This window comes from Camelus ferus, chromosome 9, assembly GCF_009834535.1.
Source record: "Camelus ferus isolate YT-003-E chromosome 9, BCGSAC_Cfer_1.0, whole genome shotgun sequence".
Classification (NCBI taxonomy): domain Eukaryota; kingdom Metazoa; phylum Chordata; class Mammalia; order Artiodactyla; family Camelidae; genus Camelus; species Camelus ferus.
In genome coordinates this window covers 24,103,501-24,117,006 of record NC_045704.1, presented here as the reverse complement: position 1 = coordinate 24,117,006, position 13,506 = coordinate 24,103,501, and the positions used below count along the sequence as shown (strand labels likewise).

The 13,506-nt window shown below is 36.3% G+C and overlaps 1 long non-coding RNA gene across 1 annotated transcript; it reads right to left on the bottom strand.

Moving 5' to 3' along the window:
- Positions 1–387: 387 nt before the first annotated feature.
- Positions 388–12,678, bottom strand: LOC116665716. Its single transcript, XR_004322364.1, has 3 exons — positions 12,668–12,678; positions 10,978–10,982; positions 388–667 (listed from the first exon to the last, which is right to left on the bottom strand). It is a non-coding gene; the product is annotated as an uncharacterized LOC116665716 (long non-coding RNA).
- Between the last annotated feature and the right edge of the window lie 828 nt (positions 12,679–13,506).

Below are 13,506 nucleotides of genomic sequence, written 5' to 3'. Positions count from 1 at the left end.
ATCAGGGAAATAATACGTGAAAAATTTCCTGAAGAAAAAAAAAATCAAGTCTTCAGCTCATGGACATAGGAAACAAACTGTGGTTACCAGGGGAGTAGAAGGGGAAAAGGGATAGATCAGGAGTTTGGGATTTACAGATACACATTACTACACATAAAATAGATAAACAGCAGGGATTTACTTTATAGCACAGGAAACTATATTCAGTTTCTTGTAATGAGCTATAACGGAGAAGAAACTGAAATATACATATATGTATGTTTATGTATATTTGAATCACTTTGCTGTACACCTGAAACTAACATTATAAATTGACTGCACTTCAATAAAAAATAAGAATTAAAAAACAACGGGGAGAGGAAGAAGGCAAAAAAAAAAAAAAAAATCAAGTCTTCAGACTGAAAGGAATCAGAGAGCCAAATAAAAGACAGAACTCTAAAAGCTCCCAGGGGGAAAAAAATGTTTCCTGCAAAAGAGCAAGGATCACGCTGGCAACTGATTTCTTTTCAGCAACTTAGAACACCAAAGAGCAATATCATAAAACTTCTGAGAAAAAAATTGTATCCAATTTACATTTCTATATCCAGCCAAAATATCACTCAAGCATTAGGGCAAAATAAATACTGTCTAAATCATTCAACGACTCAAACTTTACCACACACAAATCCTTCCTGATAATATTGTTTCTGAATGTTTGAGAATCAATAAGAAAAGACTGCTGGGAGATGTATTGCAACACAGGGAGAAGGTCCCAATTACTTCTAGACACTAAAAGAAAATCTAATATTTTCAGAGCACATACAAACAAAAATGTTTAATGTTTTAGCTGCCAAAATATTGGAGAGAAAATATGTACATAAATATGCAGGTAAAGTTCTGGAGGGACACACACTGATAACAATGAATCCCTGTTGGGGAGATACAGGGGACGAGTGGGGGCTGGTCTGGCGACAGCTGTATCTGCAGTACACTCATGTTTACAAAAATCTACTCATGCACTTTTGTGATGCTTAAATAAATTAAGTAAATACAAAGCACAGAGAATGATAAATGTCATCACTGCTCAGAGATAATAAATTTTAACACTGTAGTGTATTTCTATCTAGTTTTACTTATTTATATACATAGATATACAGAGATGAAGAGATAAAGATAACTGTATATGTAATCAAATACAGTCTTTTTTTATAAAAATTAAGCCTTTACATGTATTGATGTTTTACAGTTCTTCCATGCATTCATAATACATTTCCATACCAGTAAATAGTCTTCAACAGCATTATTTTTAATGGCTGAATAATACTAACATACTTTGTATGCACCATGATTTATTTAACAATGTATTATTGGATACTTAAGGAGTTTTCAATTTTTTGCTACTTTAAATAGCACTCAGTGAATATTATTATTATATAGGGATCTGTGTGCACATCTGTGATTATTCCACTTGAATTTCTAGAAAATGAATCAATGAGTCAAACAACGTATGCATTTTTAAGATATTTAATGCTTATTGCAAAACTGTCTTGTGCAAAATACATCTCAGTTAAGACTGAGTAAAATCTTCATCAAACTTCTTTCAGCACTGATAATATTGTTTCTGAATTTTAGAGAGTCAATAAGTAAAGACTGCTCAAATCTGCGTATCTTTGATTACTACTAAGATTAAGTAATTTACATTATTTATTACCCATTTATAACTCTAATTTTGGTAATTGCCTGTTTATTCCATTTGATCCTTTTTCTATTTCTTCTTAATCTGTAAAATTTATTCATAAATAATGGCATTATCCCTTTGATATGTATATTTTGAATAATTTTCACAATTTATTTACCCTTTAATTTCATTAGAGATATTATTTGAAAAACAATTTATATTCTTATGCCATCTAATGTGTCAGTTTTTTCTTTATGTTCTTTGCCTTTGACATCATGCTAAGAAGGCTGTCTGCACTATTAAATCAACATTTACCTTTATTCCTACTCTGTTTTGGTTTCATTTCTGTAGTCTGATCTCTAAAACAACTGCTACTGTCTTGCTTTATGGTAAGTCTCTACCTTTATTTTTTCCAAATGATTAAATGGTGTCGCAAAATCATTTCTGCTTTTCCCACTGATTTTTTAAATAAATACCATTTATCTTAATTCCAAAAGAAACATGAGACTACATCCTTATTGTAAAAGTCGAACAATCCAGACAAAGCAAAAGTTCTCTTTGACCAAACCCTCATTAAATCTCCAATTGCATTCTCTCATCAGGAATAACTCTCACCATCATTTTGATATGTGGAAACCCAGAGATTTTTCATAAAAGAAATAACTAACTTCCGAGTGCTTCCCATGTGCCAGGCGGTCTGCAAGTGCTTTACACGTAGGCACCTGCATAACCTTCCCAACAGCCTACAAACTGGATGCAACTGCTATTTTATCATTTTACGAAAGCAGAAACTGAGGCTCAAAGCAGTTGTAGAGGGCGAGGGCTCAGAAACCTGTCTGGAGACACTCAGGTGGCAGAACAGGAATTGGAACCCTAGGGAATCCAGCTTCAGAATTAGCCGGAACATTAATCAATGTCCTGCCGGCTCACAATACACTTACCTGCACATCAATGAAAAATACACAGCATTATTCACTCTTAAAAAGAGAGTTTGGGGATTTGATGTGCTGTAATACATATTATGCTGCAACCTACTTTTTCCAAATAATATATCTGGGCTGTCTTGCCATGTCAATTCATATAAATCAACTTTATTTTTTAAAAACTGCTTAGAGTATGATTTACTATAGTTTAACCCTTCCATCTTGTATATGTATATTTTGGTTGTTTCCAGCCTTTTGTCACTGACAACGTTGCAAAGAACATCTCAGCTGGATGTTCTCTAGAAGAGTACACCTTTGTCTAGCTTTCTAATTTCATCAATAGAAATGAGCATATTTAGATTTTCTATGACTTCCTGAGCTAATTTTGGTAATTTGGATTTTTTTTAATAAAATCAAGCATTTCATCTACTTTTTCAAAGTTATTAATACCAAGGAAGTATCTCACAAAATTTAATTATTTCTGTATCCGTAATGACAGCCCCTTATCTTATTCGTGACGCTATTCATTTAAACTCACTCTTTTTTCTTAATCACATTGAAAGAAGATTTTATTGATCAACTCTAATGGCTTTGTTTTTCTTGTTTGTTTTATTAACGTCAGTTTTTATCTTATTGCTTTCTTGTACTTTCTGGAGATTTAATTTTTTTGTTCTTCCTCTAGTATCCTTAATGTTATGCTTGGTCCATTTGATTTCAATTTCCCTCCTTTTCTAATGTATTCATTCACGTCCATAAATTTTCCTCTGATTGTTGCTTTGGCCACATCTCACAGGTTTTACTATTTAATGCTCTATTGCTTATTTCTAAATAGTTTGTAACTTGCACTTTTATTTCCTTATTAACACCAGACATCTTATAAGCGTTTTTATATTTATGATCACAGAGATTTATTTCCTCTCTCCTTGAGTTGTTATTTTCTCATTTGGTCAGTGAATAAGCCTGTATGATCTCTGCTTTTTAGAATTTGCTGAGATTTCCTGTGTCATCAAATATTTTATCAATTTGTGTAGGTGTTTTGTGTATGTTTGAAAAGAATGTATATTAGAAGTTTCTTAAGACCAGGTTGTTCACTGTGCCATTTAAATTCTATGTGTCATTATTTTGGTCTACTTAAAATACTTCATTTCTTTTAAAAGTGTGAAATTTGTCCTCTTATGACTGCTGATTTATTAGTTTGTCTTTATATTTCTAATTTTGTTTCATATTTTCCAAAGCTACATTTTTAAGGGCACAAGATACACAATTGTTACATCATCTTTGTGGATTTTTTTAACAATATGAATCCCTGTGTGTACTCTTTACTGTGTCCCCTCTGACTTAAATAAAATCCACCTAAATTATGATAAAAAATTTTAATGCAGGTTGGCTTATTTCTCGACCCTCTGTTTCTCTCCATTGATTTAACTTATCATTTTGGGGCCTAACACACTTTTGTACTTTGTGGCTTTATAAATTAACTAATTAGATCGATAAATTATCAGTTGCTCTAGCATGTCCATTCATCCATGTTAACTTTAGATTTATTTTGTAAAATTCCCCAAAAATCCAATTTAAAATTTTTTCTAGAATAGAATTATTTATAAGTCAATTTGGGGGTGGAGATGGTATAGCTCAAGTGGTAGGGCACATGCTTAGCATATAGAAGGTCCTGGGTTCAATCCCCAGTACCTCCTCTAAAAATAAAATAAATAAGTAAACCTAATTACTTCCTCCACAAAAGTAAATTAATTAATTAATTAATTAATTTGGGGAAAGCTCAATGTAGGTAAGTCTTTTTACATACTCAGGAAAATTTATTTCTTTCATATGTGTCTGGCTCACTTCTTAATTTTTTTTCTTTTTAAAGATGTTTCCTATTTTATGTAATTTATATAAATAGAATATTTTTTCTTTCTCCTTTATCTCTGTTATTACTGTTTTTATCTTATATAAGACATTTATTGATTTCTATGTATGTGTTTTATAATTGGGCCATATTATTGAACTCCTTTATATGGTATTGGAATATTTCAGATGTTGCTTAGGGTTTTTTAATATTGTCATAAAATAGCAGTAATTTTATTTGACCATTCCAATCTTTACTCCCCAATTTTATATTACTTTCACTGTAATGTTCATTGTGAAACAATCCAATTTTTTTATTACCTTGACTATAGCATTCATTGTGTAACTATCTTAAACTTTGTTATTATAACAAGAATTCCTTTAAATTTTCTATTTTGAGTATGGTATAGGCTGTCATTTTCAGATAGACTACCTTTATCAAGCAAACCAGGATTCCTCAGCCTCGGCACCATTGACATTTTGAGCAGGATAATTCTTTTATGGGGGGTGGGGAGGACTGTCCTGTGCATTGTAGGATGTTTAAAAGCATCCCTGATCTGTGCCCAGTAAATACTAGTAACACCACTCCCAAACCACAACAATCAACAATGTATCCAGACATTGTTAAATATCCCCTGGGTGGCAACTATCCCTAGTTCAGAACTACTAGTGTGATGAATTATTCTTCTATTCCTATTTTAATCATAACCTTTGAAAGGACTGGATGTTGAACTTTCTCAAATATCTTTTTGGCATACAATTACATCTTTTTCTCCAATGCCTATGGATATGATCAATTTTAACTTATTTCCTAATTTGCTCCATGTTTACAATAATGGATAAGGCCTTATTGGTCAAGGTATACATATTTTTTTCAAGTATTCCTCTTTCTGAAGATCACTTTGGCTTTTGGGGGGTCTTTTGTGGTTTCATGTGAATTTTAGAATTGTTTTTCTATTTCTCTAAAAAATGCCATTGGAATTTTTATAGCAATTGTATTGAATATGTAGATCACTCTGGGTAGTATGGACATTTAAACAATGTCTGTTCTTCCAGTCCATGAACACAGGATGTCTTTCCATTTATTTGTGTCTGTTTTAATTTCTTTCATCGCTATTTAATAGTTTTCTTTTTTTTTTTTTTTTTTTTTTTTTACTTTTTTGGGGGAGGTAATTAGGTTTATCTATTTATTTATTTTTGGAAGAGGTACTGGGGATTGAACCCAGGACCTTGTGTGTGCTAAGCATGCACTCTACCACTTGAGCTACACCCTCCCCACTATAGTTTTCGATGTATAAGTCGTTCACCTCCTTGGTTAAGTTTATTTCTAAATATTTTATCCTTTTTGGTGCTATTTTAAATGGGATTGCTTCCTTAATTTCCTTTTCAGATTTTTAGTGTCTAGAAATGCAACTGATTTTTGGATGTTGATGTTTTTTATTCTGCAACTTTGCTGGATTTACTTCTTAGTTCTAACAGTTTTTTGTGGTGTCTTTAGGGTTTTCTATATATAAGATCATGTCATCTGCAAACAGGGACAATTTTACTTCTTCTTGTCTCATTCAAATGCCTTTTATTTCCTTTTCTTGCCTAGTTGCTCTTGCTAGGACTTCCAGTATTATGTCAAACAAAAGTGACAAAAGTGGGTAATAAATCACTGTCCTGTTCCTGATCTCAGGGGGAAAAAAAGCTTTCAGTTTATCACCATTGAGTATGACGTTAGTGGTGAGCTTGTAATAGACAGTCTTTATCATGTTGAAGTATATCCCTACTGTACCTAGTGTGTTGAGTGTTTTTTTATTGTAAAAAGGTGCTGAATTTTGTCAAATGCTTCTTCTGCGTCTATTGAGATGATCATATAAACTTTACCCTTCTTTCCTGATTGATTTTCATATGTTAAGCCATCCTGCATCCCAGGGATAAATCTCACTTATCACATGTGATCTTTCTCCTGTGTTGTTGAAGTAGGTTTGCTGAAATTTAGTTAAGAAATTTTGCATCTATATTCATCATGGATATTGGCCTATAAATACTGGAGACATCATACTTTTGATTTCAAAATACATTACAAAGCTATAGTAATTAAAACAGTATGATACTGGCGTAAAGACAGATAAATAGACCAATGGAACAGAATAGGAACCCAGAAATAAACCTGTACAACAGTTGACTGATCTTCGACAAAGGTGTTAAGAATACAGAGTGGGGAAAGGATTTCTCTTCAACACATAGTGCTGGGAAAATTATATATTCACATGCAAAAGAATGAGGTTTGACCCCTTTCTTCCAGTAGACACAGAAATCAACTTCAAATGGATGAAAGACTTAAATGTAAGACCTGAAACTGAAAAACTCTTTGACATTGGTCTTGGCAATGATTTCTTGGATTTGATACCAAAAGCATAAGCAACAAAACCAAAAATACACAAGCAGAACTACATCAAACTAAAAAGCTCCTGCACAAGAAGGAAACAATCAACAGAATGAAAAGGCAACTTACAGAATAGGATAAAAAAACTTGCCAATCATCGCTCTGTTAAGAAGTTAAGATCCAAAATATGTAAGAATCTCCTACAATTCAATAGCAAAACAACAACAACCAACTTGAATAGCCATTTCATCAAAGAAGATATACAAATGGCAACCAGGTATATAAACACATACTCAACATCATTAATCATCAGAGATATGCAGATCAATATCACAACAAGATAACACCTCACATTTGTCAGGATGGCCATTATTCAAAAAGCAAAAGACATGTATTGGTGAGGATGTGGAGAAAAGGGAACTTTTATACACTGTTCGTGAGACTGTAAATTGGTGCAGCCACTATAGAAAACACTGCAGAGGTTCCTCAAAAAATTAAAAATAGAACTACTATATGATATCCAGCAATCCCACTTCTGAATATATATCCAAAAGAATTGAAATCCAGACCTCGAAGAGGTATCTGTAACCCTATGTTCACTGCAGCATTGTGCACAACAGCCAAGAGACAGAAACAACCCAAATGTCTATCAACAGATAAATGGGTAAGGAATATGTGGCATTATACATACAATAGAATATTATTCAGCCTTTAAAAAAAAAAGGGGAAATCCTGCCATTCATGACAACAGGTATGAACCTGGAGATATTATGCTAAGTGAAATATGCTGGTTACAAGGGGACAAACGCTATAAGATTCCCCTTCTATGAGGTATCTAAAATCATCAAACTCATAGAAGCAGGAAATATAATGATGGTCACCAGAGCTGGGGAGCAGGGAAAATAGGGAGTTACTGTTCAATGGGTATACAGTTTCAGTTGTGCAAGATGAGTAAGTTCTAGAGATTTGCTGTACAATATAGTACCTACAGTTAACCATACTGTACTGTAAACTTTAAAATATATTAAGAGGATAGATATCACGTTAAATGTTCTTACCACCAAACACACACACACACATACACGCACTGAAGAACACAAGGAAATTTTTGGAGGTGATGGACGTGTTTAGTACCTTGATTGTGGTGATGGTGTCACAAGTGTAGGCATATGTCCAGTCTCATCAAGATGTTTATATTAAATTGTGCAATTTTTGTATATCAATTATACCTCAGTAAAGTTCAGATATAGATCTAGTGTTCATTTTTGTGACTTTTACATTAATGTTTACATGTGAGGTGTGAGGTTGACCTGTAGGTCTTGTTTGTTTGTTTACTACTTTTTGGGGGGGGGGGGTTGGCATAAGACTATGCTTGCTTTATAAGGTGAAATAATATCACTCATATGTGGAATCTAAAAAAAAAAAAAACAGAAGAAGAAGAAAAAGGACACTATGAACTCAACTACAAAACAGAACCAGACTCACAGACATAGTAAACAATCTTATGGTTACTGGGGAAAGGGGGTGGGAAGGGATAAATTTGGGAGTTCGAGATTTACAAATGTTAGCCACTATATACAAAAATAGACTTTAAAAAGTGTCTGCTGTAGAGCACAGGGAACTATATTCAATATCTTGTAATAACCTTTAATTTAAAATATGAAAATGAATATACGTCTGTATGTGCATGACTGGGACATTGTACTGTACATGAGAAATTGACACATTGCAACTGACAGTACTTCCAGTAAAAAAAAAAAAAAAGGTGAAATGGGAAGTTTCCCATCTATAATTATTAGCATGATGATCCCCTATTTCTTAAGAGATTTAAGTGGATTTCCTACACAACCATCTGTTTTAACATTCTTTTCCTTTCTTCCTTTGGTATTTAACTATTCTACAATTAAAATCTGTCATTTCAAATTTCCTAGAAAATCACCCATAGCAACAAAATTTTCTATCTATATACTATATTTTCTACCTTTTTTTAAAACTTTTTGGAATGTATCAATATTTCTTCTTTTTTATTTCTAATGTTTTGCATGTGTTTTCTCACTCTGTTTTACTTACACAAAGTATTCTATCTCCGGTTCTCAGTCTTAGATTTGACAATCTACTGTTTTCTGATTCACTAACTTATGTTTTGTCTTTATCACTCTCTTCCTAAGTTTATTTTGTTTTTGTCTTTCCACTGTACTGTGAGTTGAATGCTTAATTCACTTATTTTTATTCTGTTAAAATGTTGATATTTAAGGCAGTGTATTTCCCTCTGAGTATGTCTTTGACCAAACATCTTAACTTTTGATGTATGGTTTTCTAATTGTCATTATTTCCTAACTGGTCCCACTATATAGCTTTGGTTTCTTCTTTGACCTGAGTTATTTCAGAGAGGCTTTAATAATTTTTTAGAATTGGTAATTAAGATTTAACTACTTTTTTGTTCCTTTTGTAAAATATATCTGTATACATTTTGATTACTGGAATGTATTCATGATTTTATAGCCAGTATATACTGTGTATTTGGTGACAACTTCATGGACCTTGATATAATCACTCATCTTAGCCAAGATCTCAGTTTAAAAAACAATTTTATTATTTGAAATCATCTAAATCCTTAGAGTCATTGGCTACAAAATCCTCCAAACACCAAAGAAGAGGACTTAAGGTTTTTTAATACAACTGTGAATCTCTCCATTTCTTCTTATTTCTTCTTGTACTCCTAACAATGTGCTTACCATATTTCACTGTAACATTATTTGGCATGTTAGGATCCATGACTAGTTCAGTCGACTAGGCTGTAAGCCCAATGAAAATAAGAATCACATCTGCCTTGTTTCACATCGAATTACCAGCCCCTGGCCCAGTATTTATTGAATGAATAGAAGAATAAATTTATAAGTGATAGGGCTTCAGTGTAAAGTATGCACCCTTCATCAATAAAAATAGCTTCTCTGTTATAACTAACATTTTGACCATCAATTCCTATTCTTCTGGTGCCAATATTCTGTTCCCATATTTTTTTGGTTTGTTTTGTCTCATACCTTAAATATCCTGTTTTTGCTTTTTTTTTTTTCTTTTTTTTTCCTTTTTTGTGTTTCTTTTTCTGCCCTGTCCTTGATCGGAGAAATCTACTTTCTTTGTAGTTGTATTCAATAAACAGTGATCCAGCTCAGAATCAACTAGTAAAGTGTTTAAGTGTTTCAAAAGTATTATTTAACCCCTATATATTTAACTCCTGTATTAACACATCACAGTTAACATATTTTTATTCTCCTCCCCAGGCCCCATGTCTACTTTAGTTACTCCTTAGACACTTACTAAATAAACTGGGACTTTATATTTGGATCATTATTAATTTTTACATAATATGACTTCTCTTCAAAAGCTTTTTTTGGGGGGGTTTTGGTTTTTGGTGTTTTGGTTTTTGGTGTTTTGATTTTGTTTTGTTTTTTAATTGATGTATACTTGACTTACAACGTTATACTAGTTTCAAATGCCAACATTGTAACAACGTTTTTACAGCTTTTTGTACTCCATGTAAAGGCACTGTGAAATATTGGCTAGATTGCCTGTGCAGTACATTACATCCTTGTAACTTATCCACTTTGTATCTCATAGTTTGTACCTCGTAACCCCCCTCACCCATCTTGCCCCTCCCCCCACCTCTGTCCCCTCAGGGCTCCACCAGTCTGTATCTGTTAGTCTGTTTCCATTTTGTTATAATTGTTCATTTGTTTTATTTTTTAGATTCCATGTAGAAGTGAAAACATGCAGATCCATCCTGTTGTCACAAATGGCAACATTCCACTCTTTTTTATTGCTGAGTAATATTCCATTTTGTGTGTATTTGTGTGTGTGTGTATAATATATATCATACCTTCTTTATCCATTCATCTGTTGATGATTATTTAGTTTTGAATATTTAATTTAGTTTTTCAAACAATGTCTCAGTTATTTAGACGAGCATTTCCTAAAGCATGAATTATGCCCTGAAGTTTGTCCTGCCTCCTCCAGTCAGAGAGCTGGGCCTTTTTCCTCCTACACTGGCAATCTGGCTGTGGGCCACACTGGCTTGACAATTCCCTCAGGTAATTCCAGCTCTCCTTACATGCCTGGTGCCTTCAGTTCTCCCATTCACCATCCACTGCCTTTTTGGCACCTAAGGAACCTGGCCTTCACACAGAAGCTGCTAAAAAGAAAATTCAAGGGGTCTGAATGAAGCACCCATGGTGTTTGCTACACCAACACACAAGCACAAAAGGCAGGTGGGAGCAGTGGCCTCGAGGTCCCCCAGCCAGACTGGGCAGAATGAACCAGCTGTACTTCCTGCTGGCAATCCCTCACCCAGCCCTGCTCACCCAGGCTGTCACCCCCTCTTGTAGGAGAGGGAGGCACTGAAGAGGCCACACTTGGACTTACCGTCATTGCCAGACTTTGCATCAACTGCATTTCGCAGAAGCTTCCATTAACGGGTAACTATATCACCTGTGAATCAGAGGAAAAGAGGGTTATTCTAAAATTCACATGTGAAAAGGGAGGGTGTCAGATGTAGGATGTGTGGACACAGTGACTGCGGAGTTTACCACTTTATTAAAATTGTGATTGTTCAGGTAAAGACTCAACCAGGTCACATATTAATAATTATCACTGACAATCTTTAACATCAGCCAAAGCCCACAAGTGAAGCAATATTGCATCTCCCGGTCTCATTTATCTTACTGCTTATGGCCCCTCTGTGGTCAGCACGCTGTGAGCTTCGTGGACATTTAATTATGAGCACATCATAAATGCAGCTGACAAGGCAGAGGCTGCCTGGGGTTGGGGGGGGCTCCTGGTGAGGGGGTCAGTGTGAAAAGTAGTGACGTCCCCCCACAGAGGGTGAGGCGAAGACACTCCATGTTGCACCTCTGCAGTATCCCATCACCTCTCCACCCCCAGCCCCTACCATTTGCTGGACAGGGGCACTGGCTGGGATGGTACTTCATCCTCATTACCCCATGCAACTTTCAGGTGCGTCAGCCATGTTGTCTTAAAATTTACAGCCAATTTTTCGTTTGGGGGCTTTTTTGCAGATTATATTCCGTCGTGGGTTCTTATAAGATATTGAGTATAATTCCCTGTGCTATATAGTAAATCCTTGTTGCTTAACTCTTTTATGCACAGTAGTTTGTTAATCCCATACTCCTAATTTGTCCCTCTCCCCTCCCCCTCTGCTTTGGTAACCATAAGTGTATTCAATTAAAATTATAAAATAAAAAAAAAACCTAAGGCCAGCCGTGTCCTCTCCTGTCCACTCAGCACTGAGAGTATCTTGCTGTCCTCTGCTGCCGGCCCCGGGATCTAGGAAGCCCCTCTGGCCCACCCACCCCACCCAAACTGCTCAGCTCTAACGGGGCCAAGGCCAGTGACGGTGCTGAGAACACCCCACCACCCAGCCCTGCTCCAGCAATAGCTTTCCACTGGATCAGACAAGGAGGCCCCTGCAAGGCGGGCCTGGCTTTTGTGTCTAATTAGCCATCACTCGGCCGTGAGGGCCACTACGGGGCACCCACAAGGCCAGGGGAGCAGCAGGAGCGCCGTGGCGCGTGTCGGAGCCTGTCCGCATCCTCGGAGGGGCTGAGGCAGGCATCCCCGCAGCATCCCCACCAGTCGGCAGGCTCGGGCAGACCAGACAAAGCGTATAATCAGGGGGCGCAATGGAGGAGCTCTGAGGAGAAAGCTGAAAAGTAGCTATCATGTTGGCAGATAAATTCTACACACAATTATTCATTCCTAGCCTCTTGACATGTAGATTAATGAGTTTGATAACCCGGGCTTCTAAGAAGTAGATTCCACTCTGTTCGCAGGCTTTCTCCCCCTCTACCTACAAACAGCACAGGTCTATGGAGAAAAAACAAATCGATACATTTGCAGTAGCCATCACTGCTTTTGGTGATTGGAGCCCTACGTCAAAAATATGATGTGTGTTCTCAAAACAGCCTCCCCTTCCCAGCCGGGGAGAAGCTGGCAGTAGCCGGACAGATGCTGGAGGAGACAGGGGGCCTCAGACCTTGGCCTCAGTTGCATCCTGGACCACCTGGCTGGGCAGGGAGCATGTCCCACTCTGACCCCAAGGGGAAAGGGCTGTTTGTTGATACAGTGGTGTAACCTTCAGCCATACCTTGGGTTGGAGTCCCACTGGACATGGCACTGCCCGTCCCCAGTTGGGCACCAAGACGCCCTCGCCAAGAAGCAGTCCTGTGGGAGAGGGGAGCACACGGGAGCGGGTCATGAACTCACGGCCTCTCCGGGCATTTCATTTAGGAGGGGTGAGCCGCACCGAAACTCTAGGTTTTAGTCCCTCCAACCCCAATAAAGTAAGCTCAGGTCCTCGCAAAGAGGAATTGGGTCCACTGTGTGTGTTTATCATCACGATTTGGTTTTGATACCACGATTGCACCCGCACCCCTCAACCAGGAGTGGGTAAAAGTTTGGAGGTGTATTTGGAGTGTCAAGAGAGTGGCCCTGGGTTTCCTCATTAGCCATTTGTCAAAAGCATTTCTAGAGCCACATTTTATTTCCCCTTGATCATCACTGGTGCTAAAAATAATTCTAAAAATTCTAAAAAATATATTCTAAAAATAATGCATGCCTTTTGCAACACATTCAAACAATACGGAGGAGAACAAAATAATAAAGGTAGATGTTCCTCCACCTTCCCCCACCTCGAT